General features: G+C 37.5%; 1 protein-coding gene and 1 long non-coding RNA gene across 4 annotated transcripts in view; one reads left to right on the top strand and one right to left on the bottom strand.

Annotated features, from left to right (window-relative positions):
- The window catches only part of LOC135074807 (thrombospondin type-1 domain-containing protein 7A-like), a 104,162-nt gene that overhangs the window by 52,228 nt on the left and 31,805 nt on the right, over positions 1-20,129 (top strand). The window lies entirely within an intron of this gene.
- On the bottom strand, positions 12,375-14,819 carry LOC135074917 (uncharacterized). 3 transcript variants are annotated; one of them, XR_010257909.1, is made up of 4 exons: positions 14,805-14,819; positions 14,048-14,262; positions 13,643-13,870; positions 12,375-12,883 (listed from the first exon to the last, which is right to left on the bottom strand). It is a non-coding gene; the product is annotated as an uncharacterized LOC135074917 (long non-coding RNA). The 3 variants fall into 3 exon arrangements; XR_010257910.1 differs by lacking the exon at positions 14,805-14,819 and adding an exon at positions 14,461-14,771; XR_010257908.1 differs by lacking the exon at positions 14,805-14,819 and adding an exon at positions 14,567-14,771.

Here is a 20,129-nt window from a genome sequence, read left to right as displayed (position 1 = left end):
AAATATCGCTCCCTCATATCCGGGGTCATTGGCGTAGTAACATTTTTATCGTCCCGCTTGATACTTGACCCACTTTCATCAATCATGGCTCAAATGTATTATTATCGCTGACAACTTGATTAGTAAGCAGGGCACTTTGTTTTACAACCGCGAATCTTCGTAGCAAAAACAATGAAATGTAATTACCTAGGTATTTCATTGTTTCATGTTTCATTCATCATCAATGTCATAAACCCTAATAATTTACTTTGAAAGTGGACAAAAGTATTTAAGAAAATTAAATCCAATTTTGCATTACTAAACCTAAATAAAAAAAAATCCATTACTTATTCTATTTAAGTTGCCTATTGTCATTTCGTGCCTAGTATTCCAAATAATAAAGACCATGGTAAATCTATTTCTTTTTTCTCTTCGTTTATTCCCGCAAAAATATTACTCGTCTCTCAAATTCTATCTAAACAGCAGATTTTTATTACATTCAGGCCACTTTGTAAAAAATTCCCGAACGACCCTCCACATTAATCTCAATGTAGCCTCGTCTTTACATCGGGAAGTGCCTACAGGGAAAGTTTTTGTCTCTCGTCTATTAAAAAATCTATAGACGTTCGCAAATTTTGAGCCAAACCCCGGGTGTTTTAACTAATGAAAATTGATGTGGCTTACGCATCGGGCCGCGGTGATTAATTGGGAAACATTAATATTGACGACCCTATTCAGAGTTTCATAAATTTTCAGGTTGTATTTATTTGAATGATGTTAGAATTTCTTTTTTTTTAACTGTATTATGGCACTATCATTCATTACACATAGGGAAATAAAACAATCCTGCGTGTAGAGTTTTTAGATGCTACTACTGTTTATTACCAAAACAGTCGGTCAGTATTTTCAGATTACTGTCAGCTTACCATTTTATTTATTTTAAAGTTTTTCTTGGCAAACATTGTAAGTGTACCTACTTATTTTGAGAAGCTTGTAAATCCATGTTATCTGTATCTGTGAAGAGCCTATTATAAGAATACAATATTTGAGGAAACCTTCCCGATCTCAATTTATTGAAAGCTAATAGAAAGGTAAGTAATATCTGTGAAAGCTATTTCAGCCGTATCCCTTAGAAAGATACCTTTGCCTTATAATCAAAATTTAAAGCATTCTTTAGGGGGGCGCTGGCCAAATATTTTTATTCCTTCCTTTTTCATCCTGCTTCTTATCGAATGCCAATGGAAGTATTACTTTGTACGTAAAAAGAAAGTGTTTTAATAAACGAGCAAACTTTAAGACCAGATAACGTATGAGAGCTCTTAACTCCTTACATCTTTTTCGATAGACATCATCGACTATAAATTTTGCTTTAAGCAACTGCGAGAGACTTAAGTACTTCATGCGTGCTTAGCAAATACATAGTACGTACGTGATCTACGCTTACAAAAGAAATGATTACAAAACTTGATTACAGTATATCAATTAGTAAACAATAAAAAAAATTTAGAGTTATTTGAATATCAACAGTATGGTCAATTTCATCATCAAACATTTGATATTTAGGCTAGCTTACTGATTCCAAATAAAATGATAAACCATTTCAACGTTTAGTAATAAGCGTAGAGCATCGTCTAGCTACAGGTAACTATCTTGTATCAACTTAAGCTGATACTAAATGGAACTTTTTGTATCCATAATTAAGTCTGGCAAACCTATTCAACAGATGACGAAGCAGAGATCTTCCAGAAACCAAATCTCATCTGCCCGGTTGCCGGATAAAGAGGCAATTTCTATCAAAAGAAAAGTACCTACTTATCTCGTTCGTAGAAAACAAAATAAGAATATAGCCGTAACGAAAAATAAACGCTCGAGCCTTTTATTTCCCTGTTAAAAACGTTCCTTTACAAGGAGTTTAATCCTAAAGAGTACATTTAGGTAAGAGTGGAAATCCCGGGATAAGATCAGACACCGTCGCCACACTAGACACAGATTAGGGAGGGTCACTTTATTGTGTTTAGGGTCTTTAGGGTTTTAAGGTCACGACTATTTTGGAACCAAAATGATATTACTCTTTTTTCGTAGTACTTGTATTTAATAATGATACAATGAAATCTAAAAAAGTAAATGTGGGGACAACACAAGGCGGAGGGGCCTTCATATGTTTCAAAATCTTTTTTCCCTACCAGTACTTCGAGTCAAGGCAAACATTTGGCAAGTACCTATTGTGGAGAAGAAAACTACGCTTCTATCACGTCTATCAATCATGGTACGAGTACGAATAAGTTTGTTTTCATGTCACAACAACGCGGTTTTGAAATAGAAGATGTGTGCTGCATTCTAACAACTATAATAATAAGTTTCACTTTGTGTATAGGTACCTACCTATTTACAAAACAAAATTTCATTTCCAAACGTAAAGATTCAAATCCAAATGTAGGTAGTTTTGAAATATTTTTAGACCAATCACAGGCTTAATTCTGTTTTTGGACGTAGGATGTATCTACGCGTGAGCTTCGTTATGGAATTGGGATCAAAGTCATACTTTAATCTTCGTAATGTCCCAAAAAGTTCTACTGTGTGTAACTACATCATTGTGCGTCGCCTCCAGCTATCTCGAATTAATTCGCTCCTCATTCACTAAGAATTGGAACTCTATCCCGCAAGTAATTTTGCTATGCGGTGATTTCACGCCTATCAACTTTGGTTATGTTGGGAGTTTGAAGAAGTTTACGCTCGTGGCAGTGCCGTATTATCCATAAGGCACTTTAGGCCTGTGCCTAGGGGCCCACTATGACCAGGGGCCCATTATGACCAGGGGCCCAGCACTCCCGATTAAAAAATGAAAAATAAAATGTTAAAGATTATTTTTATGCAACAAAACTCAAACCACCTCAAATTTTGCCTTATTTTGGTTTACACATTCAATCGTCATATTTCGATATTGTGGAACCTAATTTTCGTAACGTTGGCATCACTGCTTTGGTTTACGTCATGACAGGTCGACGGTCGATGCCCTTCAGATGCTAAAAAGCCTCACTGCGGAGGCTAGGGAGAGTGGTGTTGGCCCATCCCTCATTCCACCATACTCTAAGCACTTCAACATCACAGAGTGCCTCAGTGGCCGATTAATTACGGGACCGCAAAGTCCTGTATGTTAACAGAGACGGCCAGCTCAAACGGCGCGGCGTAGCCAGCGGGGTTCCGCAGCCCCCGCAGGGTTCGCTGCTCGGTTCACTCTTGTGGAACCTAGGCTTCAACTGGCCCTCTTCTTTCCGGGGCCTCGCCAGCGCGCCCCTCCCGACGCCCACATTGTGGTTGAGGACGTTAGGATTGACGTCAAAGGCCAGATGAAATATCTGGGCCTCACGCTTAACGGGAGGTGGCATTTTAGACTGCACTTCAACGGGATAGCGCCACGCCTCCTCAAGGCAGCCGGCGCACTGAGTTGGCTCCTCCCGAATTTGGAAGGGCCACAAACGAGGTGTAGTCGATTTTATGCCGGCGTTCTGAAGAGCATGGCGCTGTATGGCGCCCCAATCTGGGCGGACGCACTCAACAAGACGGAGAATGCTGCCCTTCTGCGCAGACCCCAGCGTACCATAGTGCAGAGGGTCGCAAGGACCTATCGCACGGTAGGGCACGCTGCGACGTGCATCCTCGCTGGTACTCCTCCTTGGGAGCTAGAAGCTTGTCTGTCATCTATCACTGGATGTCAGACCAGAAGGCGCGTGGAAAGCGCCCGGCGGCCCCGGAGCGAGGCGGCGCCGTCAGGCAGGAAGAGCGCAAGATCATGATCGAAAGCTGGAAGGGAGACATGACTCGCGCGCAGTTTGGCCGCTGCACTCCTCGAATGATCTTCTCGCCTCATCGCTCCGCAGGCGGAGAAAGGGGTGGAGAAGACGGTTGTACGACCGTTCTACTCTGCCCCCAGGTGGCGGCCAGCAGGCCGGGGGTGCGGGGCACCCTTGTCACCTCCGTCTGACGGGAACGGCTTGGCGTTTCGGGCTATTCCCGTCGGACCCCCACAAGGGGGGCGTGTAGGGTCCGCCGTGCAGGCGAGATGTCGCCGGTTGTGTGGCAGAAGTCTAAGGCTACGGCCGGATACTCGCGACACCCCCACTTTGGCGATGACGCAACGCCGCGGAGGTTTTAGTGGGTATACCTCGTCCTTTTCAGGACGGAGCAGCGCCCTTTTTAGGGCGCCGGGAGTCCCACACACCACCCTATCCCCCGGCAGTGGTGACGGTGCGCAAAGCATTTCCTCCGCGACAAAAAAAGGGGGGCCCGAAACGAGCTGTGCCTAGGGGCCCCGAGATGGTTAATCCGGCCCTGGCTCGTGGTTTTCCGTTGATTCCTGCTTGGAATTACTTTGTAGTTTACATATTAAAAGCAGAAATAAGTTGATGTTTCTAACTAAACAAGAAGCCTCGAACTCGAAAGTAACTTATAATAATGTAGTTGATGGTTGTGTTATGTCAGTTAAGATTTTCCAACATGTCCAAGATGAAGGGTACTTAAAGTTTTATGAAAAATCCGTCGTCTGAAAGGTAAAGCTCTTAAAATGTTTATGTCAGCTTATGAAGTATTTACACACACGATTTTGAGTTAGACCCGTGTTGTATAAAAGCTTTGCTATTTATTTCATTGGCATAGATAAATTTTAACGGACTTTCCAAACAATTTAATTTGAAATAGTAAAAGGTACTTTTTGGAGGATTTAGACAAAGCCACTTCTTTCCAATTTGTACCGGGGTTTATCATTCTATTTTACAAGTACACACATTTCGAAATTAAAAATGGAACAATATTTTATTATTTTTATACATATTTAAGTACCTACTGGTTGCAAAAAAGGCTATTAACACAAGATTTAGGGTTACCGTTAAAACTCTATCTAAAATTCAAATTGTACGGGTTTTGTTTTTTAAACGTTTGAAGCAAGTAATTTACGTTCGCGTATAATTTTATTGCAGAGATTACGGCAACAAAGCGTGATGCATCCCAATGGGGCTCATCTAAATATACAGGGTAGCAATTTAATTTTATTTACTTTGCATTTGCTGAGCAAATGTGTGTGCTATCTACCCAGGTCAATAGTCAGGGGACCGCAGCGAATGTAAGTAATAAGGAAAGTCATTTCTTATTTATATGTCCTTGATATCCCAGTAAGGCCCCGCCAAGCGTTGTTATGACTATCATGACACGTTTTGAATAGTTGTAAAAATAAATGTCGTTTTCAGCAACATCCATAATTTAATGACAAATGTTTTGACTTTTAACACCCAGTGAGACTCCATTCATTAAATCAGTAAATATCCTCATGAAACTATTCAACTATCTGGCTGAAACTGGCTGAAACTGACGCGAAGCAGTTCGCTCGGCCGGCAATCCAGTCACGTCTGGTCAGAGGGTGATATTTATGTATGAGTGCGATTTTATTCCCTGATTTATGTGAATAATCTCGACTGCCGCTGTAATGCGACTGTGTTTTCCACTTAAACCTCACTGGAGACATTTACTTTTAACGTTCTAGTTGCTGGACCTTCTGTGAATATATTTCCATACACTCCTTTGTTCATCTGTTCTTACCATGTGACTACATACATTTAACGTTGCAATTTGGTTTTAGTAAATTAATTAATTGACTCAATAGCGTCGCAGACCTAGCTTTTGTAGCGACCAAAGCTAGTACGAGTACATTATTATAAATCAACAAATCGTCTAATTTTCTGTTTTACGAGTAGGTGTAGTGACATGTCAGTCCTTATTAATTTTTGTTTCTGAAAGAGAAATAATTGTATTGTTTAAAAATAGTAGATATTTTCTTTGAAATAGATTGTATTGTGCTGTCGCTCGCCTACGCCTGTATCGCCCACATACTTCCTGTTGATTGTAAAAAAATATAAAAAAATAATATTCGGAGAATGAAGAGAATAACAATAGGCTGGACGAATTTCATATTAAAACAGAGAGCGGTTATTTTTCTAATATAAAAATTAAAATATCATTAATAATTGATAACCTATAATATTTTAAATGGTTAAAACTACGAGTATTTATTATACTTACTTAATCACATCGAAAAAACTTAGAACACTCTCACTTAGAAAAGTACACTCAAAATCCATAGGCAGATACTCATAAGAATGTTTAAAATGTAATTGGCTGAAAAGTGTAAGTTAACCAGTATTTGCCTGCTATAAATACACAGAGATTAAAATATAAAACTACAGCCGAACACAACCTTCATTTCAGATTATCTCGAGACCTCCGGTCTAGACTGGCAGCAAAAACTTGGTTTAATCAGCTTCGCCTCTAAAAATTCATATTTTCGAGAAAACTTTGTAACTGGAACAAAGACCGCCGAGCATAACGTTCACTTCACTTCAAGTTTCAGGGAATTTCATACAAAATTTATTATTCATATACATTTCCGAGGGTGGAAACAGGATTGTTGCAATAATGGTGAGTTTTTACGAACGGAAAATATTGCCGGGAAAGCGAGTCAAAATCAAGGGTCATGTCGCGTCCGGATTACAATGGAGTATCGCGTTATGGTCGGGGAAAAACCGCAATCAGTTGGTATTATTTACAGTCAATATACAACCTTTATAATGCCAGTTGATTACATGAGTGAAACAGGTTTTTGGTCTGGTTTTACCTACCTAATTGGCTCATTTGTAATTTACGTGATCGGAGATTTGTCATCTTAAATATTAATATTTTAACTAAATCCAATCTTTTACAGATTTTAATTGGAACTTGACATTAGGTACTTAGATATTCTTCCTAAATTACATTTCAAGTTGCTATAAAATTAGGTGAAGTACCTATATTTTTAAACACAATATTTTATCAATTTTCGATCCTTAAACAGCCAAATCATCTTTTTCGTTCCGCCGACTTTTTCACGGACCGAGTTTAATGACCCGAATAAGACACTTTGCTTAGAAGGCGAGGCTTAGACGTTGCTCCTCTGGAACAAATCCTCTCGGGGTCAGTGACCCAGCCCCGAATACAGGTTATTCGCACCGACAAATTGGCAAAGTTTGTGCCGTCATGTAACCTCTGTGGAGAAATAAATAGCCATTTGCGGGCTTCGGGAAATCCGAGATGTCAACGACGGAGTGTTTTATCTTGTTCATTGTTCTTTATTGACTCGATATTGTTTATGAGCTTACAATCCAATAATATTACATAACAGGTTCAAGGAAGCTGTAGAAGGACTTATTTCTCTTCTATACTTCCTGGTTGAGATTGTAATCAAGATCCAACTCTTTCAAAAGACATTAAATGTTATTTTTCTTTAAAACATAATTTTGCCAAGTTCATTGTGCCTATACATATTTTTTTGTGTTGAGAGATCAAGTGATCTACCACCCAAATTTTGAGGTACACAATTCGTACTTCCTATTCTTTTCTTTGTCTTTCAAAACACTACCTACCTTACAAACTAGCAAAGAATATACAATAATACCTCCTTCGCCTCAATTCCCCGTACCTATTGCGAGACGCGTCTATATTATTGTAGAGATGAGATGTAACACAATTTGTGCAACCCGAGCAGCATCTATACTCACTGATTGCATTATGGCGCACCATCTGGTGATATTCCCGCAAATGGTCGGAATTCCGCTGCCTCGTTAGTAAGCGCCCTAAATGGACGGGACTTCAGAGATGTTGGTTTTTTTAAATGTAAATTGAGTGAGCTCCATTCAAATGCAATTCTATTCAGTTCGAGCTCATTCTGTTCAATGGCTGCAATGTTCGGTTATTTTAACGGGGAGCTGAAAGACGTTTCCGATAAAATGCATTGTGGTATTGGTTGGTGAAGTTATTACTATTTAGTGCTATAGTTTATTATATTAAGTCGCTGACATAGCCCGACGGATTAGCAAGCTGAAGTGGCAATGGGCAGGGCATATAGTACGCAGAACTGACGGCCGATGGGGCAGCAAGGTTCTGGAATGGAGGCCGCGTACCGGAAAACGCAGCATGGGACGTCCACCTACAAGGTGGACCGACGACATCGTAAAGGTAGCAGGGAAGCGCTGGATGCAGGCCGCTACCAATCGATCAACGTGGAAAGCATTAGAGGAGGCCTATGTTCAGCAGTTGACGTCCTATGGCTGAAATGATGATGATGATGATGAGTGCTATAGTTTTATTAGACTTTCAGTTTTTATTATAGAGATACCTAGCTACTTTTTACATTATAAGTTAAAACTTACTACCTTCCCACAAAAGCTCTCGTGTCGGGTATTCCACGGTAAAACTTACGAAGTAGTGCACCTAGGGACATCTCAGGCTGCTAATCCTTTCCTGCAATATTGTGTTCGCACAGCAGGAGTGCTGCCAAGAATCCACAAGCTTGGTACATCTTTGAGCTTGAGAGGGTTTAGAGGTGTAATAAAGAACTGTATTAAGCTATGCAGAACTACTGAGGAGACTGCCACTGTAGTAGGTTTAAGCCATGAGCTTCGGTATGTAACATATGTTTGATAACAACCATATTTTAGAGCTCTACCACAAAATACTGTTTTGTGGCTCTGCAGTTCTTTGTTTGAGAGCTTTAAGGATTGAGAAACCCTTTCAGTTGGAATTGTTAAAACATATACAGAGTTAAAAAATATACAGAGGCCGAGGCTAATAATGAAGAATGTTCTCTATTCCTGACATATCATTACCATGACTTGAACATTATTACAATAATAATAACGTATCATTTTCGCGGTTCAGCTTCATTTAAATAATGACTCGATTCTGCGCTGACCTGACCTCGACATTGCTTCAGGGGCACAGTAGACATGCTGCTTTCAGCATCGGTAACGCGATTGTGCGATTGCATTCTGCATTGCGTTTTGGCGACACTTGAGTGCCATTGCGGTTTTGAAATGTGACTGCATCATAAATATGGTTTATATTTATTGTTGCTCATTTTATTCCGACATAGTAGGTATATCTCAATCACATTTCCGCGTGACAATTTGCTCTTTCACTACTTGTAACTGCGTCGTGTATATTAAAAACTAAAGATAGCCAATGGTAAATGTAGCAAGTCTGCCTCTACCCTTACGATCATGGAGTACACAGCTCGATGCACGATCCTCATTAAATCCAACGATTGAGTAAATGTCGTTCCGCATCGCTGCGTTTTGATTCGATTCCGTTACGATGTGATTACGCTTCGCAGGAAATTCATGAGTCGATTTGAAATTTTATTGCATGATCTGAAGCAATGCCTTTGGATTTGAATTTTGCCTCTTTATGTTGTTTACTAACACAATTTTCAGTTTTGCACGAGTGTCCCATATACATACATGTTATGCATGCAGTGCCTTAAAGAGTATCTGTTTACCTACGAGTTTATAGATAGTGCATTCCGCAAAAAAAACTGTCAAATAAAACTAAAATTAAAAAGGAGGAAGACGAAAATGTGATCGCTGATTGTAAGGAAATCAGCAGAATAATGTGAATTTCCTTACCAAATGATCTTGACTCAAGATCTAATCACCCTAATACAAGACTGCGGGCAGTACAAAGGGCTCGATATAGTCAATACGGGCTCTATCTAACGATATGCTAATTCAGTCGGGAGGCATGATCAAGTGCGGCGCAAATGAGCAGCCGCCCGGTCCGGCTGTCCTATAATCATGAGAGGGAACACTGGTTCCCAAAGTAGGGCCCATTCTTTGTTTTTCTCCAATTCGCAGAACAAAAAGTCTTACTTACTTACTCTTACAGTTTGTGTAAAATACAAATTGGTAATTTAGCAGATCTACAATATCAAATCAGAGGTGGAATTGTGTAAAGCAATCATAATCATTTGACAGTTCATAACGTACGATTATTCTGTCAAACGCTTTGTTTAACTGACTTTATCGTACGTTATGAACTGTCAAATGATTACGATTGCTTTACACAATTCCACCTCTGTTCAGTAAAACTTCAACCACACCAATGCGTACAGACCGCCATCGCCGGCGCAATCATAGGCCAATGACAGGTCGCGCGACCCATGATAGTCTACACGACCTGTCATTGGCCTATGATCGCGCCGTGATCGCGCCGGCCGGCGATGGCGATCTGCACGCATTGGTGTGGTCGAAGCATAACGCGGTACAGTTACGTTACGCTAACTAACATGGAGTAAAAACTACGTTTCAAAAGGAACATAACATACAGGTTTTTTAAAAATGCTATCCGCGGGTGACAGTCATTATTTTGTGCTCTTAACTGAAGAGTTGTTGAACGGAAAAAATGTGCACGTTTCGTCGATAAGGTACTCGAAACAAAAAAATTGTCGTCGGTCTCACGCCTTTATGGAGCAATGAAATAAAAAGTGTGTCGAAACAGTGGGCTAATTCAAATGCATTTGTCGAGAGTAGAAATCGTCTGTCAAATAATTTTCTAGTAAACAATTTTGAACTGATTGTCAAGGTAATACAGTTGAAAATTGAATATCAAAGCCAGACTACGCCTAATGTCAGATCAGCCGATGGTAGATGCCAAATTTCCAATATCGCGTACGAAGACGGAGAACTTTGTCAATATAGTGGTACATAAGGGTCATAATTAGTGGATGCCGACGATTTTCGCGCTGTCATCTCAACGACTGCCCACCCTTGTCGTTAGAGCAGTCGACTGGATAGAAAGCATGGAATTAACATGGTGATTGATAAACTAGGTGCAAATAAGCATAGGTATTTTATAACCACAGAATGCTTTTTGCTTAAATTTGAAAATAAAGGATATTGTTCTGCGTCCATACATCGTTCGCCCCAAGCAATGAAATAATGATTTTTATATGTGAAATTACTTAACGATTGTCACCTTATACTCCACTAGCTTTTCGCTCGCGGCTTCGCGCGCGTGGCCTACATTAGGTACCTACATATTTTACGGAACCCTATTATTTTCCAAAATAAAATTTAGCCTGTTACTCGTGGATAATGTAGCTTTCGAATGGTGAAAGAATTTAATAAAAACGGTCCAATAGTTTTTGAGTCTATTCATTACAACCAAACAAACAAAGTTTTCCTCTTTATAATATTAGTGTAGATACTTAAAGCACGGATAAGCGGGAGATTCGTTACAATAGGAAAAATGCTTCAGATTTTGAGGTTATTAGCATAACAGAAGTACATTTCCATTTTCTATCTTCTATAGGTACCTACTTATAATAAATCTGTAGAGAGGTCAACTCTGTACATAAAATATATTTTCAAAATAACTATCAGGGGGTGATACTGATGCCAAAAATGCAATCAGTAAAATTTTTGTCTGTCTGTCTGTCTGTATGTTCCTTATAGAAACAAAAACTACTCGACCGATTTTAACGAAACTTGGTACAATTATTCTTCATACTCCTGGGCAGGTTATAGTATACTTAGGAATTCCCACGGGAACAGGAATTAGCGGGAAAATCCTTTTGTATGAAAAATCTAAACCGCTTAAGTTAGACGCTTTAAATTTCGCACGTAGGTACTTTAGTAAACTAATTCCCACGGGAACTGGAATTCGTGGGAAAATCCCTTTGTATGAAAAATCTAAACCGCTTTAGTTAGACGCTTGAAATTTGACATGTAGGTATCTTAATAAACTTAAAGCTTAGTTACAACAGGATATTGCAAAATTCCCACGTGAACGGGAAAAAACATTTGAACGAAAAAATCTAAACCGCGTAAGATAGATGAAGGGGGTAAAACGGGATCCACGCGTACGAAGTCGCGGGCGGCCGCTAGTTGCTAATAAAACTATTTATTGTCAAGAATTATATGTATAATAATGCGAATTCCCGTTCCCGTGGGAATTAGTTTACTAAAGTACCTACGTGCGAAATTTAAAGCGTCTAACTTAAGCGGTTTAGATTTTTCATACAAAAGGATTTTCCCGCTAATTCCTGTTCCCGTGAGAATTCCTAAGTATACTATAACCTGCCCAGGAGTATGAAGAATAATTGTACCAAGTTTCGTTAAAATCCGTCGAGTAGTTTTTGTTTCTATAAGGAACATACAGACGGACAGACAGACAGACAAAAATTTTACTGATTGCATTTTTGGCATCAGTATCACCCCCTGATAGTTATTTTGAAAATTATATTTCATGTACAGAATTGACCTCTCTACAGATTTATTATAAGTAGGTATAGATATGTAGGAGAGACGTCTTAATTACACTTTAAATCGTAGATCGATAAAGAACCCCTTTGTCAAACCGTATGAATAGCAGCAAATAGAACTTTGCGTATTGGAAAAATAGGAATGCCTACGGAAAAGCCAAACATTTTTTAAAAAGAAGTTAATATATTTTACTTACATTTAAATCCAAAAATATCTTTATTCCGACCCAAAGGTAAGTAGGCAGTTATGTAGGTATAAATGAAAATACGTATGTAGGTACTTATTATTTATTAATGGTCATGTTCTACATTTTCTATTAAATATGGGCCCAATACATCAATGATGTCGCCATCACAACAAAGTACCATAAATGGTTTAACGAGATTCCGATATTTGTATAGGGAATGAGTTTTTTTTTTGGTATGCATAATTGCTACTTTTTTGCACATAAATGTATGTATGTACCATCCATGATGACAATAGCCTTTCTTTGTGGTAAATCGTTTCCTGGCTTCCCGAAAAGAGACTGGAACATAAAGGTTTCTTTGGGCTACTTCCTCTCTACTAATATGTTGTAACCCTAAATGTGCTGGTACGAAATGTTCCTCCATCATACTGCGTGCTTTCATTACATATTTTGTAAGAGTACTCCTTGAAATGCCAAGTAATGTAGCTATTCTGTCATCTGAATCACCGGTCCTCAGCTTCATTAAATAAGCACCAACTGTAGTAATTCGTGCTCTCTGATAGTATCTATGGCAAAGAAGATCTGAAGGACGAATCTGAAAATAAAATAAAACATCAGATTCACAGTTCAACAATAAGAAGAGCAATATTTATATAGGATTAACGACTTTTGTGTGTAACGGAATAGTAAGATGAGTGATGAAAGATAATTTATGATTTGAACGCTGAATGATGAGGAATGATTGGTCTATGGAGGAAACGAAAGGGATGAATGAGGAACGAGGATTGAGAGTGAGAATAGTGGTAGTTTAAAAGAGTAGTCTGTTGTTATGCAGGAAGTATAAATAAAACTTTACTGAGTTTATTTGGCTCAGGGAATTTTTAACTGGCTTTATAATAGTAAAAATTATGTTTAATATTATGTAAGTAATAATATTGCAATATTTTAATAATATAAGTCTATTTGTATTATACAGGGTGGAAACGATAAGTGATCTATAACACTTTTAATATTGTGTGGCTGGCATACATTTAGTATGGAGGCTGAAAACATTGAATTTTCGGATAGATCCAGTTAATTCTGTAACTATTTACTGATACCGTTAGAAAGAGCTCGTGAAGCACTTTCAGGATGAGTAACCAGTTTTTCGATATCTTGTGTAGTTTAGAAATAATCGAGTGAGATCACTTATCGTTTCCACCCTGTATAACCTGTATGGATGAGAGTAGTGGCAGATTGAAAGCAATGGAAGGAGTTGAAGGATGGGAAGGCTGATTCGGAAAAAACCTTTTTTATTATTATAATAAACCGGCATAATTATTTTTATGTATTATAAAACTGGCAGGGCTCTTACCTCTCTGGGTTGAATCCAATTTCGAACAATGTTTAATATATCTTGATTATTCTCTGTATCCAAACAATGACTTCAAGTTCGCAATAATGAACAACCACATCCAACACAAACTTGTTGGTGACCTACCGGGGCACCGGTTGGCATATCTGGAGAGTCTTGTGAAGTAGGTGTGGTATCTCTTTGCAATAATGAGTGACAAGCCCCACAGATGTAGTCATTTGCAGTAACCTGTTTAAAAATAATAATAATTAGAAATAAGTTTAAAAAAATTATCAGTTTTTTAATGTCCCGCACTTAAATTAATTTATTTTAGTATTAATTTACAGAAACCAATAACTTTACAAGAATTAGACTGATTGTATAGCCAATAACATTTTATTAAATAAGGACTTTAGCGTGCATTACCTCTAATGGAGTTAGTCGTTCCACAATTATGTTCCTGATGTTAATATGATGTTGAGTGTTAGTTCTCAGGGACATGAGCTGATGTGAACGTGTTCTAGGCTCTAGTGTTCTACTGCAAAGCACACATTTTCTGCTAAGATTTGAAGTAGATGCATTTGTGTTGTATCTTGGGCTTGGGTCCAACATGTTGTGCATATAAGATCATGAGCTGTAACCTGTAAAAATAAATAGATTCATTGCATGCCATGCCACACATACTCCTGTGCGTTGAATAAATTGAGCCGCAAACCATAAAAAAAATGATAATTCAATATTATGTGCTGTTAGTAGAATTTTGGGTCAGAGGGTAGGGTTAAACAGCTTTAGTAAATAAGCATTGTTGTTATAATAATTAATTATGACGTGTTACAAACTTAGTTACAAAAAATAATAATCTAGTAGTCTTAGTTCCAAAAAACAAAACAAGCTTTCATTGAGAGCAGGGAGATAGTGTCAAAGTAAATAATTCCTTAGATTTACACCAAAACCAGCTGGATTGTCAACATATTTGTTGTTTCGCTCATGCCTCCATTGCGCTGTACCATCGACTAGTTTCTTACAATCGAATCGGGCCTGGCTGTCCACACTGTCCAGGGTTGAACCACAGATAATAGCGGAACATTCATTTCAAGACAACCCGCCATGAGAATGGCAATTCAGAAGTTTGGCAAGGCTAGTACTTATTCATAAGATTGCAGAGCAAAATGTAGGTACTTACCGATCGAGGTGCTGCGGCTGCCCATTGTTGTGTATAATTAAGTTGCTCATTTTCTAACACCATAGAACCACCAGCCGAGCCTTGGCCGAGCCACACAAAAACAGTAAATCCCAGGCTGAGTATGTCGTTATTGCAATCAATCAGAGTCCGTTTGAATAGCCAAGTTTGTAGTTAATAAAGTTCCGAAAATAAAAGCTAAAACACAAACGAATCACAAAGAAGGATCAAGCAAGACAGCAACACAGCAAGAGTGAGTGAGTGAGAGAGAAAAGGTGATGCGAGTGAATGACAATTTGACTAACAAATAGGGATGTCCATTTAGAATAGACTGTATAATCGATTAAATTGATCGTTTTTGAAAAATTTTATTTTTAAACATTGTGTTGCTATAAATATTTATTTTATTTATTTAATAGGACAACCAACAAGACATACACTGGAAGACAATCAATATTTACAACGTATTTAACTTAATCTAAGTGCTGCCTTAATTATAGGTTGCCACGGCATGCAATAGTGGACTTATACATAAACAGTGTCTACACTTAAAGAAAAGAGTAAATATGTAAATGTAGGTAAATAAATGTGATTAAATATACATAAAATGCAATAATCCACTGAAGCGCTGCGGGCGCGGCGGAGCGTCTTTCCGTTCTATACATGGCCAGAACGCACCCATAGGAAACTGCTCGTGTATATTTCGGAGTGCCTGTTTGTAAATCTGTGACTCCAAACTATACACGAATTTTGCGTACTGATCGTGTATAGTTTGGAGGAGCTTAGTAAAAAAAGTCATCTCCAAACTATAAAAAAGATAAAAGATAAAGATAAAAGATAAAAGATCATTTATTCACCGAGACAAGGTAATACAACAAGGTAGATGTTACTCGATTAGTTTCTACTACACCACTTACACTTGACTAGAGTGTGTTTAGTTGATATTGATTTAGTAAAATTCAGTAAAATATGGAACTATATTTAAAATTACATTTATTTGATATTATTACATAAAATATTATTATTTTACTGAATCTATAATAAATCTAGATTTTTAAAACTATTGTAAGTGGTTTTTGAAATTGAATTGATTAGGTAGATTTCAAATTAAATAACAATTTAATTAATATGAGAGAGAGTGAGAGAAGAAAGTTCAACGCGCATTAAATACAATATTATGCGAGACTTTAAATGCTAGGTTTGTATTGTCGGCCGTTTGGTGTAGTGGTTCGAAGTGGTAGCGGGTTCGATTCCCGCACAGTACAAACATTTGTGTGCATGAACATATTTGTTTGTATTGGACTGGGTGTTTTCTATGTATAATAAGTAATGTATTTACAAAAAAAACTATTTAATTAAGTATTTAATAGGTGAAATATCAGCCCCAAAACAAATATCTTTTCTATGGCAGAATAAGAAACACAAAAAAATCCTTTATCAAAACAATGACACGTGTCGTAAGATGATTCAATGTTTAAAGTAGACACGCAGATATGAATTAATCTATCTATATAAATAAAAATGAATTGATGTTCGTTAGTCTGATTAAAACTCGAGAACGGCTGGGCCGATTGAGCTGATTTTGGTTTTAAAATGTTTGTCGTAGTCCAGGGTAGGTCTAAACGGTGAGCAAATACGCGCGCGATATTGTTTTTCTGTAACAGACAAAATTCCACGCGAGCGAAGCCGCGGGCGGAAAGCTAGTATGTAATAGAAAGAGAGGTCAATAAGTCAAAATGACTAGCATGCAACTACTCGCGTATAAATTGTAATCACGCACTTATTACAATACATACATGATTAGTCCGTATGTGTACTGGCGATGTATATTTTGGAGGAAGATAATTGACCTAAGTCACTACAAAGTATACGCGAGCAGTACGCAGCGTATGCGTACTGGTCGTGTATAGTTTGGAGGAGCTTAGTAAAAAAAGTCATATCCAAACTATACTCGATTAGTTTCACACCCTTGCGTTCTGGCTATGTATAGAATGGAAAGACGCCGCGGCGGATCTGCGCCCGTCTAAAGGTCTAATGATTAGACTCTAGTCTAATCGATCATACCATTATTTACTTAAATCGAATTAAAAAAGCGCATCTCTGTCTCTGCTCTGTCAATATGTCGGTGACTTTGATTTCGTTTAAATACTTTTAAAATATTTTTTCGAACTGCAACTTGTCCGATAGGTTTGGACACTTGCAAGTAAATAAATAAAATATACATAAAATTATGGTACATACTAAGTCTTTGAAAATCTTAGGGCGATTTTTATCAATGTCCTTTGTCTGCTCGATTGCATTGATGGTAAGGAGCAATGGTATTATCTATAATATCATTGGTAAGGAGGGACTGTTCTAAATACATATTATGATAGTTGAGATGGTTGAGAATATTTCCGGGTCGATCGCTTACACCTTCGGCCTAGATAGTACCTACCTACCTACTTATACGCCAAACTATCTTATGATTGTTATGCATTGTTAAGTAGGGTTATAATACCTAATTATGTTTGTTATGCATTGTAAGTAGGGTTATAAATAATTATAATTTACATAAGCAGCAGGTCGGTTATTTTTATTTAGGCAAATGTAATATTTTAAAAGACAATACGTACGATCAGATATTAAGATCAAAGATAAAGATTTCTGCTGTGAAAAAAAATATAAAACAGCTAACTTCTATATCAAGTTCCAACGTCGCTATACGTACCTACCTACTTAATGCTACTGGATTATACGTTCATAGCTCAGAAGTTTAGTCCTTTTTCAGCAGTGTTTAGTAAGAATATTATTACAAATGGGCTTTTAGGGATTTTGTTCACATGGAATAAACGACAAAGTTCTTAGTTACTTATCCAATAGGTAGTAGTAACATATATGTAGAAAACAGGAACTTAGATGCCAACGAAAGAAAATAGGCTATCAAATGTTGTTTTGGGGACTTACCTTTATAAAAATATCACATTTAAAAATTCATACCATTTGTTGTTATTTAAAAAACAATGTCAATTTTGACGATTAACTGAAAGTCTATTATCTATGAATATAGTAGCGATATATGGTATCCAGCGGCAATGGCAGTGCAAAATTTTGACAATGACTGTAGTTATCATACTTCGAGTTTGTCCATGGAGACGGCAAAAGTCCTTTAGTTGGCCATAAAGTAAACTTAACGGAAAATGTTACTTAATTGATACCGAGGCGCAACCTGGAAGCATTGCTAAGTGTGCTCCTCGTTACTGGTTCATCGTTCGTCATCGTCATTGTTCGTAAAAACCGGGTCGCGGCAGGCAAATAATAAAATTAGTCTTATGTCTTCTCCCTTATTAACTTCGATGGATAAATAGCTAAACCTCCTTGCGCGTAACTGACGTTTGTTGGAAAACCGATTTTTTCAGGCCATCGGATTTTAATTTCAAAAGTCATTGACCAATCCCAGTTCATATAATAACTATTATGACGTTTTCTATTGGCCAAAAGATTTAACTCTCTAAAAATCCGCGTGCAACCATATCCTGCTTAAATATTGTGCACTTTATTCAGCACAGATTAAACAAGCTAAATGACAAATAGAATAGATTGAAATGACAGATTGCACTTGAATTACCCTACAGTTTTATTATATTAGCTTAACAGTTCCGTTTATGTTTGGGTTAACCCAATTCTTTGTCTATACAAAACAAACATTATACTCGTAATCTACAACTACAATTGCGTTTTTTTTTTTCGATGTTAGCCAAAACCTTTGACAATCCCTGCAAATTATATCGGCCTGTTATATAGGGGACAGGTCCCTATCATGATCGATACTCTCAGCCCTACGGCCCGCTTACCTTTAATTATTCTGATTCATTAATCGCAAAGGTGCGAACTTCGCTAAGCCTTTTATGTGCTGAACGACGCGTTTAGTGGAGGTAAAGTTAGGTAATGTAATGGAGGTAGAGGCCATATTAACATTTAGCTTAGTATACAATACATAAACTGGGTTGGATTAATAATTTAAGCACATGTAACTCGATAAACAAAGAAACGTAGGTAGGTTTAAATGTCCTCCACTGAAATTATCACATTTAAGTAATATAAGATCACAATTTAAGAGTCTATTTCAATTACTATTAAAAATAAGAATACATTTGAACGATGAGAATAAAACCGATTTTCTGCCCCTTTTGCTTCGGTTCAAATCCTACAAGGATTGTTATTTAAAACTAAAACATTATAATAGTAAAACGGCTAACGGCCGAATACTGAAACGCCATTTAAATATTTGACGGCTTCTCAAATAGTTAAGCAGCTCCTAAACTTACATTTCGCATACTCAAAACAATATCTGAGCAGTTCTCAATTTTTAAGCACCTCTCAAATTAAGTTGCACTCAAACGCCACTTAAATGAATTTTCGCATACTGAAACGCCATTCAACGCTAAGCATTACTCAAACAACTGTCAAATCGTCTTAAGCAGCTGTTAAATTTGAGAGTGCTTGCGCGGTATCTTAAATCCTATTCTTATACCTAAATCGTCCTAAATAGTGGAAAATAATGTGTGTCATCGTTATCATTTCTTTCGAGCCTCGAGGAAATACCTAGATCTAATCGCAGGAACGCAATAAGGCTGAACGCTATTGAAAAATATTATTATAATGACATGCAATTCCGAGCGAGGCTCCGCGTCTCTAAAGAAACGGTGTTGTTTCTGGATTCATAATTTGGAAGCTCTTTGAAACCCCTCACCAAACGCCATACAACCAGTGGACCAAATACTTATTATAACCCTACTGTTCTACGCAACGGGAAGTTATGTGTACTAGGTGATATCTTCCACATCGAACAGCCAACTGTGAATCGTATATAGTGCACGAAGTAACAACCAAAATAGCTGCTATGAAATCGCTTTACATAAACATGCCTATTTCTGAGGATTAAGGGGACATCGCATAGCAGCATTTCCAAGTTGTTGATTTGTCAATTTGATGCTCTGTCAACAATGATAAATGTCAATTGTGGTTACGTTTCGGTCCACGATCGCCACATAATAGATTTCAACAATAAAAAGTATCACCTTTAAAATTATTTTTTTAATTAAATAAAAATGCAAGCATTAATTTTTTTATATGATAAAACGAGATTTATATATAATAGAAACTAAAAATAAACTGTTCTATGTTAAGTTGATTGAGTATATTTCCATAAAAGACAATACATAACCAAACGATGCTGCGTGTAATGGATAAAAAACGTAAAGTTATCATTTGTGTAAATGAAAACATACTTTTTTTGGTAAATGTTGCCATTATGTAAACATTTGAGAGCTGCTTAGCTGATCACGG

The sequence above is a fragment of the Ostrinia nubilalis genome, chromosome 9 (genome assembly GCF_963855985.1).
Source record: "Ostrinia nubilalis chromosome 9, ilOstNubi1.1, whole genome shotgun sequence".
Taxonomy (NCBI): domain Eukaryota; kingdom Metazoa; phylum Arthropoda; class Insecta; order Lepidoptera; family Crambidae; genus Ostrinia; species Ostrinia nubilalis.
This window is presented reverse-complemented; position numbering and strand designations above follow the sequence as displayed.